Genomic DNA, 5,099 nt, shown 5'->3' on the forward strand with positions numbered 1-5,099 from the left:
CTATTTGTGTTTTATTGACTATGAAAAGGCATTTGACTCTGTGGATCATAACAAACTATGACCAAAATTGAAAAGAATGGGAATCCCAGAGCACTTAATTGTACTCACAAGAAACCTATACTTAGACCAAAACATGGTTTAAAATCAAGAAAGGTATGTGTGGGGGCTGTATCCTTTATCCATACTTATTCAAGCTGTATGCCAAGTAAACCATTTGAGAAGCCGAACAAGAATAATGTGGTGCCAGGAGTGGAGGAAGGCACATGAGGAACATATATTATGACACAATCTTGCTTGCTGAAAGTGAGGAGGACTTTGGTGCAGAAGATCAAAGAATACAGTCTTCATATGGATTGCATCTCAACAACAAGAAAACAAAAATTCCCACAACTGGACCAACAAGCAACATCATACTATGTGGAGAAAATATTGAAATTCTCAACATTTTAATCTTACTCGGATCTGCAATCAATACCCTTTGTATCAGCAGTTAAGAGATCAGGAGACAGAATATACTAGGAAAGTCTGTAGTCAGGCACCTCTCCAAATTACTGAGGAACAATCATTGCAGTTTGAAGATCAAGATGTACCTGATTCAGGCCATGGTCTTTTCAATACATCTGAGAGCTGGACAGTGACTAAGTGTGACAGAAGAAGAATGATGCCTTTGAGCTGTGGAGTTGATGCAGAGTACTGAATATCCCAGGGACTGTCAAAAGAATAAACACACGTCTTGGAGAAATTACACTAAGAGTGCTCCTTGAAGGCCAAGATGACAAAGTTCTGTCTCACATACTTTGGGCATGTAGGTAGGAGAGGCTGTTGCTTGGAAAGGGACATTGTGCTTGGAAAGGTGGAGGGTCAGAGAAAGAGAGGAAGACCCTTAAGGAGAAGGACTGATACAGGGACTCCAACAATGGCTAAAGGGTGTCAGAAATGATGAAGACGGTACAGGATATATGTTTCAGATCTGCTGTTAACAGGGTTGATGATGGCACCTAACAATATATGTGCACATGTGGTGATGGTAGTGCCTTTGAAGCCACTATGACTCATAGCAACCTATGAATAGCAGATTTGAACCTCACCTTGTCCTGCACCATCCTCACAATCTCTGTCATGCTCAAGACCATTGTTGCTGTCACTTTGTCAATCTGCCTTGTGAAGATTCTTCCTCTCTTTGACCAAGCCTCTTTCTTTCTTAGCATGCTATCTTTCCTTCCAAAGATTAGCCCTTCCTGACAGATGCCGAAGGTAAGTGAAACAAGGTTTCACCACCTACAACCATTCTGGAAGGCAGTTTGGTGTTTCCTCAGGGGGTCACAAAGTTGGGTGGAAGAGGAGGTGAAGGAATTAAGATAGATCTAGTGGAGCTCTGATAAGATAGGATAATGGTGGACATAGATCAGTGGTAACTGGTTTTACAGAAAGCAACGTATAGGAATGATCTAATGAAATACAATGTGAGTGAAGGGATGTGTGAAATACAATGTATGTGAATGAAACACAATGTATAGAATTTTGTATCCAACGTGTTTGTGTATACCCTTTTGAAAAACCTGGACATAGAAATCCTGTATGACCCAGTTATTGCACTATTAGGAATAAACCCCAAGGAAATTAGAACTGAGACATGATTGTAGATGTGTAACACCTATGTTCATAGTAGCAGCATTAACAATAGCAAGAATAAGGAAATAGCTTGAATTCCCATCAGTGTACAAATAGATTGAGAAATTGTGGTATAATCACACAATGGAATATTATGCTGTACTAAGGAATAATGATTTTTTTAAATACTATCTAACATGCAAAAGTCTAGAGAGCACGATGCTGAGTGAACTAATTCAGTCTCATAAGGGCAAATACTGCTACATAATATGATTATTGTAAAAATAGAAGCCTGACTAGTAAGATGTCTGTAAATGTTTAAAAGAGGAAGGGGAAAGGAGGCAGAAAAGTGGGAATCACTAGAATAGCAGTGTTTAGTGGATGGCTTTGGGGTGGTGGTGTAGGAATAGGAAAGAATCAACAAGGATTTGAAAAGACAGTGCAATAACAGAAGTAGATCAACAGTAACTAATTATATAAAATACAAAGTATACAGATGATTGTATGAAACGCAATGTAAATGGAAGACTGTATAAAACACAGTGCCTATGAACGAGACACAATGTAAATGAATTATTGCATGAAAGCCAATAAAAATACTTTAAAAATTTGTCATCCTTTCCCCAAAGAAGCACCCAGGTTGTACTTCCTCCAAAACAGACTTGTTTGGGCTTTTAGTAGTTCATGGTATATTCAGTACTCTTTGCTAACACCACAATTCAAAGGTATTGATTCTTCTTCTATCTTACTTGTTCATTGTCCAACTTTCAGATGCATAGGATGATGATACCATGGTTTATGTCAGATTCAGCTTAGTTTTTAAACTGACTTCCTTGCTTTATCTCACTTTAAAGAGGTCCTATGCTCACATGTTCCAGTTTGGAGGCTCATGTGTGAAGCAACTGGATTCTGGAAAGTGGATTCTTCTTGTTTTGGTTGAGGGTCAGGTATGGACTATTTGGTTGCTTTTATCTCATTCACAATAATGTGTGAGCTGATTGGATTTGCTGGATTTGTTTAACAATGAAAGAGTCTTGTTTAGAGCCAATCAGGACTTGGTGGGTGGGCTTGTGTATTTAAAAGTCAGCTGGGCCCTGACTAAGTCTCTAGTTTGGAGGCTCATGCTTGAAGTGGTTATTTATATTCTGGAAGGTGGGTTCTTCCTATTTTGGTTGAAGGTTGGGTGTGGATTGTTTGGTTGTTAATTGTGTTTGGAATGACCATTCTTCTAAGTTGTACTGCATTGGTCTGTCTCTTCGCTGTACTGAGGTAACTTGGGTTGTTGTCATGCTAAATGCTGTGCCGTTGGTGTATCAAATGCCATAATGATTATCCATGGTGGAGAGTGTTTGTTGGAGCTCCCAGCTTGGAATCAGGAGTGGCAGCCACTTCCTGAACAACATGCATCTGGAAACTCTATGAAATTAGAGAAACGACAATAGTTATAGCACAGGGTTCAGGTATTTTGTTCATAGGATTGCTGTGAGTCATGCTCCACTAGATGGCACTTAACAATAACAACAAACATGCTCACATGTACCTACGTATGTATGTGTATATACATGTGTGTGCATATGTAGACAAATTTTGTTTGTATGTGCATGTATGTGTTTATTCCATGCGTGTGCATATGTGTGTTTGCTATGCACACATGTATATTTTTCTGTATGCTTACACATATGCATACACATAAACATTTCAAGAACTCTGGTGGCCTCGTGGTAAGAAACTGTGCTGCAACCTAAGAAGCACATGGTTCAAATGCACCAGCTGCTTCTCGGGAGAATGATGGACAATCTCCTATGCGATTTACTGCCTCTGAAAATTTGAACGGTCAGCTATGGGTCAGTTCCTATTTGATGCAAACATCAGCATGTGTGTGCAGATGCATGTGCACATGCAAGTGTTTATCTGTGTGCACACATGTATATGTGTCTACTGTATGTGCATATATGCTCATGTGTATATGTGTATGCACATGTGTGTGGTTTTGTGTTTATTCTATATACCTGTTGGTACATGTGTGTGCAAATATGTATGCAGGCATGTGTATCTATGTGTGAATGTGTATAATATGTGTACATGTTGTCATTGGGTGCAATTGAATATACTCATAGCAACCCCATGAACAAGATCTGAATCCTGTCCTATCCTGTGCTGCCTTCATCACCTCTGACACACTTGAGCCCATTGCTGCTGTCACTGTGTTGATCCACCTACTTGAGGTCGTCTTCTCTTTCATTATCCCACCACCTTTCCAACTCTGATGTTCCTCTCTATGGAATAGCCTCTCCTAGCAATATGCCCTAAGTATGAGATTGAAGCTTTATCATCTTTGCCTCCAAGGAGCTGTCTACATCTTCTCCAAGACATGCAAAGGCATTTGACTGTGTGGATCATGACACATCATGGCTCACATTGAGAAGAATGGGAATCCCAGGACACTTAATTGTGGTTGTGGGTAACTTGTACCTAGACCAAGAGGCTGTTGTGCGAACAGAGCAAGGGAAGATTGCATGTTTTAAAATTAGGAAAGTTGTTCATCAGGGTTGTATTCTGTCTCCATACCTATTTCATTTGTATGCTGAGCCAAGTATTTGAGAAGCTGGGCTCTACGAAGAAGAATATGGCATCAGGATTGGAGGAAACCCCATTAATCACCTTCCTTATGTAGATGACACTATCTTGTTTGCTGAAAGCGAGGAGAACTTAAAGCACTTGATGGATACATGAGCACGTGTGTTTGTGTACGTGTTTGCACGCTTCCATAAGTATACCTCATGTGTGGTTTTCTATGTAGCGTTCCTAGCTCAGCTTCAAGCTCCTTATTTCTGGTATGATTTGTTTGTCTCCCGAGGAGGCTTCTGAGTTCACGTGTGGAGTCGCTTTTTAAGTTTTCCTTTCTTTAAGTGTGAGCAAGTCTCTGTTGTTGCTGGAGAAGCCTAGTGTCCGCCTGTGTGGCAGGGGTTTTCATGCGTGTTTGCGTGCACACCACCAGCGAGGAACCTTCCCTTCCCGTTCACAGCTTTCCGATGCTGGGCACTCATGGACGCATGAAACTCCTGCGGAAGAACTGAAGAGCGTGCCTTGAGCCTTTCTGCAGTTAGTCTGGGACAGAGACTGTCGAGAGTGTGGATGAGTGTGTGTGTGCGCGCGCGCACTTGTCTAGGGTATGCGTGAGTGTGTGTGGAGCTAGAGTAGCCTACACACGCCTAAGTGCCCGCATGCCCGAGTAATTTCCTGTGTGCCACCAGGCTTGTGTGTGCGCGTGCGCGCGCCCCCACTACACCACTGTTCCTCCGCCTCCTCGCGCCCCGCGCTCCGCCTGGGGGCGGGGAGTGAGGGTGCAGGAGGGCACTGCGGTTTGGCCGCCCGCCCTCTGCGCTGCGGCTCCCCACGTCACGTCCCTCTCCGCCCTCTAGCCGTCCCCGCCTCCTGCTCCTTTGTAGCAGCCTTTCGCCCACCCGCAGTCAGCTCGAGGCCCCGCC

This window comes from Elephantulus edwardii, unplaced genomic scaffold, assembly GCF_000299155.1.
Source record: "Elephantulus edwardii isolate Elephantulus edwardi_28Jun2011 unplaced genomic scaffold, EleEdw1.0 scaffold00129, whole genome shotgun sequence".
Classification (NCBI taxonomy): Eukaryota; Metazoa; Chordata; class Mammalia; order Macroscelidea; family Macroscelididae; genus Elephantulus; species Elephantulus edwardii.